We start from the raw sequence: 16048 nt of genomic DNA on the forward strand, positions 1-16048 counted from the left end.
ATGATCATTAAGTGACTTTTTAAACAATTATGACAACCATCCAAGATGTCACTCACCCCCAGTAATTTCTGCATTCATGGCATTTCATGTTTTTAAGCTTTGGAGTAATCTACTTGTAATTGCTGAGCTTGTTTGGGTTTCCAGTATCAGAAACCAACTCTGTCATTGCTTTTAGTGAAAGGGAATTCATTGGAAGGAGGCCAGGGGATTTCAGGGAATCTGAACAACTGTACTTTGAAAAGGGTGGGACCAGGGGAGGCTCTGGAGACCTGGACAAGCGGAGGCCTCTCTTAGTGCACTGCCGTTCATATAACAGATACTAGCAGTGGCCAGGCTCTGCTTCTTTCTGTCTCTTCAAATTCCAGCTTATGTGACAGTGGGTGATGTGCCTGCCTTGGATCACTTGTCTTCTTATGGACCAGTCAGAAAAGCGGGGATGGAGGAGGGGGCCCAGGATCCCATAGTGGCAACATCCTCCAACATGTTGGAGATGCCTACTCTCTGCCCCCAGCACATGCCCCCACGCAAGCTCCTACGACAGGAAAAGGGGCTCGTTGAAGGAAACTCTCAACTCCTGCGGATTGTTCTCATTCTTTTCTGCCTTGACACCTGGTAGGAATTGTGTCCTCTGGGCAATCCTCTTTATTAAGGAGTTGGTAATGCTACATGCCATTGAAATAAGTTAATCATTCCTATTCTCAAAATCTTGCAATAACTCTGCATTTCACCCAGAGGAAAGCCAATGGAATCCTGCAAACAACCCTCCAGGCTGAACATGAGTAAGTCCTGTTACGGCTTCAACCTCCTCTCTTCCTATTCTTCCGGCTCACTGCCATTTCAGTCTCACTGCCTTGCTATTTCTGGAATGCCAGATTCTTTACTTGATAGAGGTCTCTTCAGATTTTAAAATTTCTTCTTGAATTTGGTAAGGTGTATCTTTCAAGGAATTTGTTCATCCCGTCTAATTTCTTAAATTCGTTGACATAAACTTTTCATAACATTTCCCTATTATACTTTTACGTTGTTCATTAATATCCTTCTTTGATTATCTGTTTAGTGATGCCCCCCTTTTTTTCCTGTTGTGTCTTGTTTAATTCTTCACCAATCTAGCTAAAGATCTATCAGTTTTGGGGCGCCTGGGAGGCTCAGTTGTTTAAGTGTCTGCCTTCGGCTCAGGTCATGATCCCGGGGTCCTGGGATCGAGCCCCACATCGGTCTCCCTGCTCAGCGGGGAGCCTGCTTCTCCCTCCCTCTACCCCTACCCTCCCACCCCATTTGTGCTCTCTCTCTCTCAAATAAATAAATAAATAAAAATCTTTAAAAAATAATCTATTAACTTTATTTTTTTCCAAAGAATCAACTTTTGATTTCACTGACTCCTCCCTTTTTTCTCTTCTGTTGTTTTTTTTTCTTCTTCATTAATTACAGCCCTGATCTTTATTATTTCGTTTCTGTTGCTTTGATTTGAATTTGTTCCTTTTTTTCTATTTTCTTAAGGTTGAAGTTCAGATCATTGATTTTAGGCCTTTATTTTTCTATTATAAGCCTTGAAAGCTATAAATGTTTCCATAACCTTTCCGTAGAGTGTTCAGATTTTGATATGTTGTAGTTTCATTTTAATTCAGCTCGAGATATTTTCTAAGCTCCGCTGTGATTTATTCTTTGATCTGTGAGTTATTTTAAAGTGTTATTTAATTTGTACTCTGCTTATACACTTTTAAATTTTTATGTCGACAGATTCCAAGTCTGCAGGGAAGTTGCAAGAATAACACAGAGAATAAAAGCTTCACCTAATTTTGCTGTTAACATTTTACCACTTTTCTCTCTCTCTCCCTCACCACATTGTCGTTTGTATTGCTTGTGTTACACCCACAGTGTTTGGATATTTGAGAATATTTTGCTGGCATCATACCCTCCCCGCCAATTACTTCAGCATGTGTCTTATGACCAAAGCCATTCTCCTACCTAACAACAACACAAGGATCAAGTTGAAAACCTGTAATACTGACATTATACTTTTATCTAAAATGCAATCTATATTTGAATTTCACCAGTTGCCCCATTATGTCCTTTGTTGCAGCTTTTCTATTTTTTTTCCTTATCCTGAACCCACCCGGAGTCTCCTCTTGCATTTAGCTGTCCTGTGCCTTTAATTTTTTTTAAGATGAAGCATTCCCTCGGCCATGCTTTGTTTTTGTAACGTCGACGGTTTTGACAAGGCCAGGTTCGTTGTTCCATCGAAGGTCTCTCTATCCGGGTTTGATTGTTTGATTGGAGCCATGTTCTGCTCATTTGGCAGAAATGCTGCCTCACTAACTGACGACCGTCATGTCCTTCCCAGGGCACCAGTAGGGAGGCCCATTTTTAGTGATGTCTGTTTCGATCATGTGGTTAAGGAACTTGCCCGAATTCACCTATGCCCTGGTTATTTTTGAACGAGTGCCAGATGTCACGTATAAAGTTTTTAGTGATAAGTGGAGACTCTGCATGACGTTATCGTCCCTCTAGAGAAGATTCGCTCTTGCCGAGGGTCTAGGAAGGACCCTGACTTTGTCAGAGATTGTGGGGACTCATGGCTGGGCTCCAGTCTTTTTAGAGCTTGTCTATTTTTGGTTTATCCTTCTTCTAAGGATCTGGCAGTTGGGGTTCCCCACCAAAAACCCAGAGTGCTTACAGGGGCCCTTCCCCTGGGCGGGAGACTCAGAAGAGCAAGTGATATTTCTTAAGCCCCTGAAGTGGTCAAAAGCCCTGCTTGGCTTCTTCACCTGTCAGTCCCTGCTTTCGCTTTCTGAAGGGACTCTTGCCTCGAGGGTAGAAGCGGCCCCAGGTGTTGGGCTTACTTCTCTTGGCTTCCCACTGCTTTCATATCTTAGCTTTTTTTTTTTTTTTTAAGATTTTATTTATTTGACAGAGAGAGACACAGCGAGAGAGGGAACACAAGCAGGGGGAGTGGGAGAGGGAGAAGCAGGCTTCCCGCGGAGCAGGGAGCCCGACGTGGGGCTCGATCCCAGGACCCTGGGACCATGACCTGAGCCAAAGGCAGATGCTTAACGACTGAGCCACTCAAGCGCCCCTCATATCTTAGCTTTGAAGACACTCAGCGCCTGGGGAGTGCTCTGATACCTTCGAACCCGTTTTTGTTATATTCTGTCTGGGTTTCCTATTTGCTCTTAGTAGGAGGGTTGCAAAAACAACTCAGTCTTGCCAGAAGTGGAAACTTGACCACCATTTTTAAAATAATTATTGACCTCGCCTCAGTTGCTTCGACTGCTTGGGAAATTCACCGTATATGACAAGGGCAGTGAGGAAAGGGACGGTGCGTACAAAACAATGAAAACCGGTATTTACATGAAAACCGAGCTTCCAAAACTTAAAATTCAAGCGAAATCTTTTTCAGGGGTAGCAAGCTCATCTTACTGGACTGCTGCCACCGAGGTGATGAATGTATTGAAATCGGTGGTTTTGTCTGCATGCTGGAGTTAGATTTCACAAGTGTGGACCATTCTACTTTTCTCAAAAGCAGAAAAGCCACAATGACTTTGTTATCAGATGAGAGTATTTTTTCTTCTACAGTTTTAGCAGCATTAAATTAATTGTAAGTCAGGAGAGATGGAAAATAGTTTTGTGTGTTCCTTTAGAAGGACAGTGCCTCTGCAGTGTAAAATGCATACATGTTTAATTCGTATGGGTAGTAAAACTGTTGGATTTTCCAGGGAAATCCCTGTTTAAAATAGTTGCTTGTAATTGGTCACACAATGGAGAAAGTGATCATGGAATGTATGTAATCCTCTTGTTAGTGTGCCTTCATATGTGATAGCGGATTATGGTCGATACCATTTTGCACTAACAATTGCGAATGACCAAATGAGATTTCCAATTAAGCACTCAGAGTCCTCCCACACTGTCCTTACGGCATCCCTGAAGAATGTGTGTTGCCACTAATCACAGGGGAAGGACAGAAGGCGGGGAGTGTTCAACCTCAAGCCCTAAGAACGGACTGAAAGCCTCATTTGTATTTTTGCAAGTTACTTTGGTTTCAGTGAAGAATGCTAGACCAAGAGCTTTCTTTACCAAAATCTACTGACTATTTTTATTCAGTACCAACAACAGTAACAGGAACTCAAAAATATTTTTTCAAGTGGTGCATTTCCAAAATTGCTAGAAAAGTATAGATTAGACCGTCTTGTAGGTAAGTCAGTAAAATTGATTCTGTTATTTTTAAATCGGTAGGGACTCAAGTATTTATCAGAGCATGATTGCATAATTTCAGAATCTTTGGTCCCAAGGGTTTAGATTCCAGCAGAGAGCTCAGTTATTTGCGTTCTCCACATTTCAGGGCCCTGGAACCCTGCGGCTAACATCTGGGTCCTCTGTCCGTGTTCTCTGAGACGAAGCAGGTAACTTATACCGGTTCTTTTGTTACCCTTGCACTGTCGATGCAATTGAATTCAGCTGAATGAATTGTGTGAGGCTCTTTCCCAGAATCTCAGAGGCTCTGCAAAGGGGGTTCAGGGTTGAGTGGCTTCCAGAGAGCGGCAGGCTAATTGCCCTGTTTCCAGATCCTGCGGGGCTGAGCTGATGCAGCCTCGTTGGTCTGAAAGAGGCAATGCGCTGACCCAAGGGTCCTGGGGAGTGCCTGGTGCGGTCTGCAGTTAGTATCAGAATAGTTTGGCAGGTGGGGTATCCTGTCTCTTGACATCGAATCCTCGGTCAGTGAATTAACCGAGGCTGAAGGAATATGGGTGAAACCAACACCCCCTCACCGCGGGCTCTGGGGAGGATCAGGTTTGGGGGTAATGCAGTCAACATCCACGATAGTTTTAAACACCGTGAAGAACGCATTCCCAGACCTGCTTAGATGCTAAACAGCACCGTGCTTCAAAGAACTAATTTCTCCTTCTTAAGTGCAGTTGTTAATGCTAGTTTTGGATATTTAAACAGTGTAATTTGAATTTTACAAAAAAGTCTTTCCACTTTTTGCTTCCTTTAAGATTACTATGAAACCAAAACTCTCTACCATTGTTAATTCGGTTCTCAATGCCAGATATCGTGGTGTGGGTGGCGTTTGGACACACCCCGGTTCGTTCTGCAGGAAAACAAACTGAAGTTTGAGGGACCACTCTGCGTGGCACTAGTGTGAGCTCGGCTGAGGCGCGGACACTTTCTTGTTCCTCCTTGTGTCTTGAAGTCCCAGGAGCCAGATAAATGTTTGCAGAAGGAATAAAGGAATGAATGCACGGAGAAAAGGAATTTATTAGTGGTCTCTGACAAATTCTAAACAGATTATAGGGGCATAAATGGTTTTTATCAAGACTTCTATCCTTCCCTTTGTTCTCCCAGACTGCAATTGAAAATACTTAGTTTTGCTTGATTTGGAAGCTCTTGAAGTGTAAGGAGGGATTCTAGTTTTAAAAGTGCTATCTTCTGGGTGCCTGGGGGGCTCAGTCGGCTAAGCGTCTTCCTTTGGGTCAGGTCGGGATCCGGGGGTCCTGGGATCGAGCCCCTTGAGCCCCTCCAGCCCCTCTCAGGCTCCCTGCTCAGCGGGGAGTCTGCTTCTCCCTCTGCCCCTCCCCCTGCTTATGCTCTCTCTCTTTCTCAAATAAATAAATACAATATTAAAAAAATAAAAGTGCTGTATTCTGCATTGAGTATGCCTTGGTACTTAGGAAATAGTTTTAAAACAACATGATATGAGGTTATCAGTCAATAAGGTAAATGTCAGGATTGCTCAGGCCATACCATACACACACTGTGAGGCTTTTCTCCCCTGTCAGATTCGTTACAACTAATAGTGTGTTATCAAGTTGGAAGCTCATAAACCTCCTCTTGTCAAAATTACTTTCAACCAAAGCAAGTATGAGACATAAAAGGCATTGTAGGAATAATATATAAATGTATGTGTATGTGTATGTATGTCTATATGTATTTATCACTCTAAAAACTGATTAAAACAGATAACTCTTATTTAAACTTGAAGCTTTAATACTTCATTGATTTTTATTATATAATACTAGTTTACCATTGTAATATTGGCCAAAGCCAATAAATCCATGACTGTGTTCTTAAAATCTAGATATGTCCTAAATTTTTGAATAAAAATGGATAGTTATCTTTATATAATTTTAGAAAATTGTTTTTACCATTACCAAAGTAAGTAAGGTATAAATTGGTTATAGTCCTTTTAATTATAAAGAAGACACATTTTTGGCATTTCCCCCCAATGGGCGCAAATTCTCATTCATGCTTGTGAGCACTTTCTGTAGCAGACAGCTGGAGAAGGCTGATGGGGTTAGCTGTAACCCTATTCTCCCCAGGATTGTATATAGGGCCCATACCCTCCGTACTTGGGGGTTGAGAGATTGGTAAGGATTGCTAAAGTCTACCGGCAGTTCCTAATTCGCTGGGTCCAATTCCAGTGTAGGAATTTTAATTTCTGTAACATTGGGAAGTATATTCTGGGTCAAAAGAGAATAAAGAAACCACCATTTGTGAAAGATCCCAGAGAAGGAACAACGCTCAGCGGTTTTCAGCTTTCCAACTGCATGTCTGCACATTCCACTACCTTGAGGAGCTTTTATTTATTATTTATTTTTAAACTACATGAGCCACACGTGTGCTTTATTTTTAAATTTTTAAAAAATATTTTATTCATTTATTTGTGAGAGAGAGCAGGAGCAGGGGTAGGGGCAGAGGGAGAAGCAGACTCCCCACTGAGCAGGGAGCCGGATACTGGGCTCAATCCCAGGACCCCGGGATCGGGACCTGAGCCAAGGGCAGACGCTCAACCGAATGAGCCACCGGGCGCCCCTTGAGGAGCTTTTAAAAATATGATCCTCAGGCCCCGCCCCACCCCACCCCAGACTAGATGAATCACAGCACGTGTTCACTGAAACAAGTGCTGTTTGAAAAGGTATTTTTAGGTGTATCTCGTCATGATCATACTGTGGCTGGTGGTGTTTGCTAACTGAGGAGGGCTGGGTTTTATTTATTTTGTTTCCCCGAGATACAAAAGTCGGGGCAGCAACTTCATGTGTTTGTTCACCATCGTGTTCCTAGCCGCAAAAACAGAGCCTGATACATGATAGGTACTAAATAAATATTCATGGAAGAAATACATGACAAAGTATAAAGACCAAATGGTGTTTTCTCTGCACGGCATGGATGGGCTAGATGGATGCTCTGGGCTCTTCCTTCAAATGCACAGCAGATGCCACCTCAACCGCTCTCCTCACAAGATGCCATTGGTGTGATGGCAAGATCTTAAGCCTTTTCTTATTGAGTGCTATCTTTTTATGTTGTGCTTTCTTTATTTTGGAAAGAGTAGGTAGCGGTTTATGTTTTTTTCTGACTCACAAATGAAAACAACAGTATTAAGGAAAAGGTTTGGTGAATAATCTATAGAGTGAATGGAGAAATCAAGCACAAAACAGAAGTCTTCATGCTTTTGTTTGACCCTTCTTCCCCCACCCAAAAAGAAATAGATGATTCAAAATGTTGTGGTCGAAAGCTTCTTCTTTTTTTTTTTTTTAAGATTTTATTTATTTATTCATGAAAGACAGAGAGAGAGAGAGGCAGAGGGAGAAGCAGGCTCCCAGGGAGCAGGGAGCCCGATGCGGGACTCGATCCCAGGACGCTGGGATCATGACCTGAGCCGAAGGCAGACACTTAACCATCTGAGCCACCCAGGTGCCCGTGGTCAACATCTTCTGGATGCAAAGGATGAAGAATGATCTTGGATAAAGTAGGTCTCCTGTGAAGATATACACGATATGTAAAAAATCATATTAACATAAGACAGTGATCTCATTGAAGAAATCTAGAACATGGACCAAATGGCATGATTTTCCATGGGACCCACTTATCAGATACAGAAAGAACAGCTCAGCTGAAGGAGTCCAGTGGAGATACGTTAGCCGGCACACGCCCCTGATAGAAATGCAGAGACTTATATGAAGATTAGTAAGTAATGGCCAATATTTTACCCATGAAAGATACATTTTTTAAAGATTTTCTTTTTAAGTAATATCTAAACCCAACTTGGGGCTCGAACCTAGAACCCCAAGATCAAGAGTCTCATGCTTTACTGACTGAGCCAGCCAGGCACTCCTACACATGAATGATATTGAAGTATTTAGAACACTGTAATCTCTAGATCTTCTAAAATTATTTATTTTATAATTTATACTAGGTATGCCATATAAACATATTTCACTTATTTGTGATGTTGTTAGGAATAATTTAGCAGGTACACAAGAAGTGAAAAGTATTAGAAATACCGAATTTGTGCATTTATGAGTCCTTTGGATAGTTTCTTCTTAAGGTGCCAGAGATATCTTTTATTTGCCATTAATTTTTTTTTCTAAATAGAGGAAACGAGTTTTTTGTTTGGTTGTTTGTTTTGGTTTTATTTTTAGATGATCAGGAGTAGATGAGTCATTTCATGGATATTTTACTTATATTAATTGAAAAATGGGAACCTGATTTTTTTTTTTTTGGGGGGGAACCTGATTTTTTTAAGCTGCTATCCTCCTCCATTTATTTATTATTTATATTTTTGAAAAAGATTTATTTATTCATGTGTGGGGGCAGAGGGAGAAGGAGAGAGAATCCAAGTAGACTCCCCTCTGAGTGCAGAGCTGGATCCCACGACCCTGAGATCATGACCTGAGCTGAAACCAAGAGTTGGACGCTTAACTGACCGAGCCACCAAGGTATCCTGGGAACCTGAATTTTAAGAAAATTTTATTTTATTTAAAGATTTTACTCATTTATTTGCGAGAGAGAGAGAGAGTGCAAGTAAGAGAGCACAAGCAGGGGGAGCGGCAGGCAGAGGGAGAAGCAGGCCTCCCACTGAGCAGGAAGCCCGATGTGGGGCTCGATCCCAGGACCCTGAGATCATGACCTGAGCCGAAGGCAGTCGCTTAACTGACTGAGCCACCCAGGTGCCCCAAGAAAAATTTTAAATGATAAATTTTCCTTGGAATCAGGGGCTTCTTTGTTTATAAATATCTGTGGGAAAAATCCAAGCATAGCAACTTATTGGATACCACTAAGAAAAAAAGAGGGAGAGAGAAAGAAAAGGAACCAAACCATTCTCTTGACATTCTGGGAAGACTATATAAAATATTCCAGTGTCTTGTAAACTGTTATCCAAATTTATTTATATTTAACTAGCTCTATAGTTAATGAAATACTGAAGTATGTGAATGCAGTCACTATTTTAAAGTGATACAAACTTTCTGAGGTTCTGTAGGGTCTAATATGGTCTAATATGGTCTAATTCTGGTCTACATATGATCAGAAAAATAGCACCAGGGTTAATCTTGGAAACCCAACTTTTTTCTTAATGCAGCGTCAGGTCTCTTGAAAATTCGCTCATAAACATAATTTCTGGAGGTAAGCTTCCTGTTCCCTAATTCACTTAGCTGATTGTCACTGCCCAGCTCAATAGGGGGGCAGTGCGGGGAGGGAGCCTCTGGAGCCAGCCTGCTGGGTGTGAATCCTGTGTCCCTGACCTTGGGGCACATGACTTAACCTCAGCGGTCTGAGTCCCCCACGTACCGAGGGGGATACTGACAGTGCTCACTGACTCTGGGCCACTGGGAGGCTGCACATGGAGCGCGGAGAGCTTAGCTCTATCACTCTCCACACTTGACACAGCCTCACACGCTCTTGACTTTATGGGTCTCTGGGCGTTTGGCACTGCTGTGTCTATTGCGGATGTCCGTGATTGCGGCAGCCGGGATTCACGTTTGCTGCTGTGGCTGGAGCCCCACGGCACCGCCCGTCTAAGCCCTGCAAGAAAGACTCCTTGCAGGATGTTCAAGAGGCACGAGGCAGCTGACATTTGTATTGTCGTAAGAAGTGGGCATTTGCAGGAGGGTCACAGGTGAAAGTGGCGGAGGATTTTTGACACCATCTTCTATATCCACCTCTGACTGTGAGAAGTAGACCCGAGACAGCATGATGCTGTCATCCACGGTACTCAGACATTCTGGGGAGACTTCAAACAGATGCTCTCATTGAGGCCCTCAGTGGGCAAATGCAGGAAGGGGAATGAGAGAACCGATGGACCTTCCCCTTCCATAGGGCCCTCCGCCTTCCAGGGGCTGCGCCTCACACTGCTCATTTATTGAACAGCATTTATTAAGTGCCCACTGTGTGCAAGGCTGTGCTGATGGCTTAGGGCAGTGCCGGGAGCAATCATTGACCCATGTTTTCTGTTATAATGGGTCAAGTGCTTGCATAATACTTGAACTTGGAAGAAGAAAAGGTATCATACGAATCTGAACACGGAAAATAAAACAAATGCGAACACCCAGGGATTTCTAAGGCCACACGTGTACAGAGTCTCCTGTAGGAGACTTGACGGTGGCAAGCGCCATGCCATCAATAGCAACATGGCAGTCGACATGTCAATGATTAGTGTACTCCAGAGAATAGGTTTGTTTCTTGTTATTTGTTTTTGTTTTTGAGAGTCTGTGCAAATAATGCCTGAAGTTTTAGAAATCTTGACAATTTACTCATCTGACTTTAAAGGTCTCTCTTCCTCTAAAAATGTTACTCAAGTCTATTAGTCTGCTTAGTGACTCTGGAGCAGCACACGGCCATTGTCTTACCATGCTGGAGGTCAGAAGCCAACAACTAGTTTCCACTGGCTAACATCAAGGTGTCAGCAGAGCTGGTTCCTTCTGGAGGTTCTAGAGGAGAATATATTTCCTTGCTTTTTCCAGCTTCTAGAGGCTGCCCACATTCCTTGGCTTGTGGCCGTATATCACTACAACCTCTGTTTCCATTGTCGCATGGCCTTCTCGGACTCCCGCCCTCCTGTTCCCCTCTTATAAGGCCCTTGTGATTACATTGCACCCACCTGGATAATCTCAGATACCCTCCTCACCTCAAGATCCTTACTTTAATTTTTTTTTTAATTTATTTGAGACAGAGAGAATGAGAGAGAGAGAGAGAGAGAGAGAGAGCACATGAGAGGGGGGAGGGTCAGAGGGAGAAGCCGACTCTCCGCCGAGCAGGGAGCCCGATGTGGGACTCGATCCAGGGACTCCTGGATCATGACCTGAGCCGAAGGCAGTCGCTTAACCAACTGAGCCACCCAGGTGCCCAAGATCCTTACTTTAATCACATCTACAAAGTCCCTTTTGTGGGAAAGCTGCCATCTTTACAGGTCCCGGGGGTTAGAGCGTAGACGTGTTTGGGAACCACCGACCACTTGGTAGCACTCTTTCCTGTGGGGGATGTGTGGTAGTCAGATTCTCATAGACGACTATGCCCCCAAATGAGGAAATGTAGCACTGTGTTAACTAAACCATAGAAAAACTGCTGACAACTCTTTTCAGAAACCAGCTAGTCAGGTTTTGATAGTCATTTTAGAGAATCTGATATTCTTTGAATATTCTGTTATCACTGAATATTATTTTTTGGTCCAAAAATGTGAAAAATTGAGGTATGGTTTTCTTAGATGAAGTTTACATCTATCTAGAGTCTATATGAAGTTTGATTTTTGTAAGTTTAATTTTAAAGTAAGTTGAAAGGCTGGCTGCCTAAAGGAATCTTTTTTTTTTTTTTAAAGATTTTATTTATTTATTTGACAGGGAGAGAGAGAGAGAGAGAGAGAGTGTGAGAGAGCACAAGCAGGGGGAGCTGCAGGCAGAGGGAGAGGGAGAAGCAGGCTCCCCTCTGAACAGGGAGCCCGATGCGGGGCTCGATCCCACAACCCCAAGATTACGACCTGATCTGAAACCAAGAGTCAGACATGTAACCGCCTAACAGACTGTGCCACGAGGCGCCAAGGCAGGAGTGCTTAGTATTGTTCTCGCATTAAAAATGAACATTCACCAGACACACACTATGTGCCACGATGGTCTCAGATGACCCATCAGGCTGAGCTAGTCTACTAAATAATATTGCCTCATTTGTAGACCTCGTGGAAATAAACCCCTACTTTTTATTACTTCAGTGTCTGAAGTTAAACATGTTCAAGAGTAGCAGGCTAATGCTAGGCTGGAGCCATAACCTTGTTTGATGACCCGTCAGCACACGGATGCTGAGTTCTCGCGGTGATACCATTGGAGCTGGCCCGGTGCTGGCCTGCCCTGTATCTCCTCTGAACTCAAGAATGCCTTTAATGTGATTATCTTGGTTCAGCTGTCAAGGGGCTTAAGCTTTATGGGAAAGCCTTTTTAGTTTTACTAGTTTACTAGTTTTATATTTCTATTTACATATGTAAAAACTCCATTCTCATTTTCTGATAGATTTTTAAAAACAAGATAACTAGATACAGCTCTTTGAAGCTAAATAGTGAGAACTCTCAACTAAATTGATTCAATTCAGCATTGTGCAAAATGCTGTGGATTCCTGTCATTTTAGGAAGCTTTTAAACCTCTAAGGACTTTTCCTAAAAGGAATCAGGATAAAAGATGTGAAGTTGATACCTTGTATTTTCTATCGATTATAGTGGGTTTTCACTCACAATTCAGGGACCTTGTTGGCTGCCTAGACACTACAATTTACTGCAGCAAGATGGCACCTGGGTGGTATGTGTGTTTAGAAACTCAATGTTCTATACACAGGTATGTTTGCATTTCCTTTGTTTTATGTTCAGAGAAAGATAAACAGTTGTGAAATGAAACAAAAGCAACTAGACAGGGTGGTATTGTCTGCAGAGCATTTAATGAATACATATCCACCCTCCACCCTGTAACCAGATTATGGAGCAAGCTAGCCTGGACAGGAGGCAGGAAGAACACAAGTTTATGCTTCCCCACTGGCTTGTTAAGCCCACTCTGTGGATCTGTTTCTCCTTGTTTCTTGGATGAAATCTTGGGCAGATACTATGGCTTTTCTGGTCACTCTTATTTATTTATTTATTTATATTATAAAGATTTTTATTTATTTATTGAGAAGAGAGAGAATGATAGAGAGCGGGAGGAGGGTCAGAGGGAGAAGTAGAATCCCTGCTGAGCAGGGAGCCTGATGCGGGACTCGATCCTGGGACTCCAGGATCATGACCTGAGCTGAAGGCTGTTGCTTAACCAACTGAGCCACCCAGGCACCCCTCTTTTTTTTTTTTTTTTTAAGATTTATTTATTTATTTTAGAGAGAGAGAGAGGCTCAGTTGGTTAAGCATCTGCCTTCAGCTCAGGTCATGATCTCAGGGTCCTGGGATCGAGTCCCAAGTTGGGCTTTGTGCTCAGTGGGGAGCCTGCTTCTCCCTCTTCCTGCTCTGTCCCCCCCCTGCCCCTGCTCGTGCTCCCTCTTGCTCTCTCTCTCCTAAATAAATAAAATCTTTAAAAAAAATGAGGTTATACATGATTTTTGATTGGGGCGTTGGCCCCCCTAGTCCCCACATTGTTCAAGGGTCAGTTGTGCTGGGTGCTTGCCACTGCGGCCGCCTGGTATACCATGGCTCAGCCATGGCTGGCCCTCCGGCTTGTGAGATGCCCCAGGGCACCAGGCTGTGGGTCAATGGGGCTGGTGGGAACATGGGAAGTGGTAGGTCCTGCCCTAGAATGTCCCAACGGCTCTGAATGCTCTTGTTACAGGGGCTTGTGGTGTATAAATACATTCTTTATTGTTTGGTGATACTTCTTTCAAGTTTGCGATAAACCCTTCAGTAGCATTAACTCCAACTCTGAGGAATACAGTAAGCCTCTTTCCTGCCTCAGCCCTGCACAGCACACCAGTTAAGTCCAAACAGGCCCTCACAGGAGACTTGAGTCCCTAACAGCCTCAGAGGGCAAAGCCCAGCAGCCTCTCCTGGGCCCGCACGTAGACGCCTTTCTGCCCAGAGAAGCAGCCCCAGCCTACTGTGTTCTTCTTGGCCTTTGGATCTGAGCATAACCTCTGAGAACAGAGTCCTGTTTGCCCTCCTGTTGCATGACTCTATCACAGAGAGCACAGAAACTAAACCAAGAGTGGCATTTTATAAGTTTGCCTATAAAGCTCCGAATAACTTAGTTTTATCCAACAAGGTAACTAAGAGAAATAAAGCACTGGTTAACTGAATTGATAAACTTACTTTTTTTTTTTTAAGACTTTATTCATTTATTTGAGAGAGAGAGTGTGAGAGAGAGAAAGTATGAGAAAGGGAGGGTCAGAGGGAGAAGCGGACTCTCCGTTGAGCAGGGAGCACGATGCGGGATTCGATCCTGGGACTCCAGGATCATGACCTGAGCTGAAGGCAGTCACTTAACCGACTGAGCCACTCAGGCGCCCTATAAACTTACTTTTGAAAGGAATTTTTTTTAGGCGATATTAGTAATAGCATCTGAAATAATGTATCTCATTGATTCATCTTATAAAAACACAGGACTGAATATTAGAAACTCAGGAAAAACCAAAGCCATTGGGAGAGGCATGAAAAACAGGTATACACAAAAAACATTCCTAGTTGTAGGACAAAAGTGAACAAGGTGTGGTCATTCGGGCAACCAGTGTTCATTAAAAACATGACCTATGAGTTGAAGTGAATTTTAAGCATGGGTCCTTGCAAATTAAGGGTCAGTGGAAAACAGTGAAGCAAGGGAGTCTGATGTAGTAGCTCGGTTCACCTTTAAGCCAGTGCTGGCTTCTTCTGGGCACTCCGGTCTCCATTTATTCATGCAGTGGACGTTTGCTGATGCCTGTTGCGTGCATACGGGGAATGCAAATGCAAAATCCTCACAGACCAAGACTAATGGTAGAAACAGGCTCATTAATGGAGCTAACACCACGTGCCAGGGGCTAACACGGAGGTGAGACCAACTGCCGGTGATGGACTTCCGGCCCTGGAGCCAAGGAGGGGAATGCGTGGGAGCAATGCTGCTGACCATGGTCTCATGGCATCCCCGCGCCCGTGGCTGGGGAGAATGGTCAGCTTAGGGTATGTCTGCCTGCTGGCCAGCACGTCGTCGTGTTGCATATGGATCAACACTGGGGGTGAGGTAGAGAAAGGATGGTTGTTTATGATATCCCAGTGAACACCTCTGGGCAGTTGCTCCCAGTTAGCCAGCTCTGACCCTGTGACCTTTTTCCTTGACTGGGTCTGGATCTGATGGCCACTGGTCCGTTCTGCAATGCCTCTTGAGAGTGATGTCAAGGCTGGACTCTTAGTCCTTGTGGTTGAAATGGTGGTAAAATACTGATGGGATGAGGTGCCCTTTGAATTTAGGAAGGTGAACTAAGAGGTAAGGGTCAACTGGTCCAGGACTCATCCTGGAAGACTGGCCTTCCAGAGATGGAGCTGGCCTCCTGTGGAACAGGACCACTGGAGTCTGGACCCTGCTCCACAGAAACTGGCTACAGGGGGATGTGTGAGGCAGGACAGTCGGTCCTGATAGAATGCTGAGGGGCAGATTGGGGCGTGGGCCCCAGACTCTGATTGTGCCAGGGGAGGACCTGGCACTTACACTATTGGCAGCTGCTCATATGCACGAAGTAATGCAGGGCTGAGCTTCTTCTCTTAGAGGCGAATGCCAGTTTAGTCCCTGTGAGCCCTCCCACGGTGGTATGGGATGGGAAGCTCTGCAGGTTGCTACTCCTGTCTTGAGGTCTTCCTCCCTCAAGTGTTCTTCAGGTGTGCTCTGTGCACTGCCAGAATGCTGGAGCCCCAAGGAAGGGACGCTCACACTGAGTATTTAAGGATGAGAAGCTTGCTAAGTAGGCAAATGGCATGTGTGTGTGTGTGGGGGGGGTGGATGGTGGAAGAGATGACTATGGGCAAGAGAAATAACAGGTGCAAAAGTAGGGAAGTAAAGCAGAGCAACTGAAACTCAGGAAACTTAGTCATTCAGTTTGGTAAGAACAGAGGGTACATGTGGGAGGGTGATGGGCAATGAGGCTGGAAAGACAGGAAGGGACCAGATCAAAGAGAGCCTTTATGTTCTAGCAAGGACTTTGGACTTTTTACTGTGCACATAATGGTAAGACAATGAAGGATTTTCAGGGGGAAAGTGGCACAATCAGATAGCAGTTCTGATGGATTGCTGCAGCCGAAGTGAGGGATGTGGGATGAAGCAGGCAGTCACAAGGCTCCAGAAGAAGACGATAAGAGAGG

At 43.9% G+C, this 16048-nt stretch overlaps 1 long non-coding RNA gene across 1 annotated transcript in view; it reads left to right on the forward strand.

Moving 5' to 3' along the window:
- Window positions 1-621: 621 nt before the first annotated feature.
- LOC112819376 (uncharacterized) overlaps window positions 622-16048 on the forward strand; it is a 228666-nt gene continuing 213239 nt past the window's right edge. The window contains exons 1-2 of the long non-coding RNA XR_012378634.1: window positions 622-779; window positions 4337-4397. This is a non-coding gene — a long non-coding RNA (uncharacterized lncRNA). The remainder of the gene's footprint in view (window positions 780-4336; window positions 4398-16048) is intronic.

Source organism: Callorhinus ursinus, unplaced genomic scaffold, assembly GCF_003265705.2.
Source record: "Callorhinus ursinus isolate GAN/ISIS: 27379988/994484 unplaced genomic scaffold, GSC_fseal_2.0 scaffold6, whole genome shotgun sequence".
Classification (NCBI taxonomy): domain Eukaryota; kingdom Metazoa; phylum Chordata; class Mammalia; order Carnivora; family Otariidae; genus Callorhinus; species Callorhinus ursinus.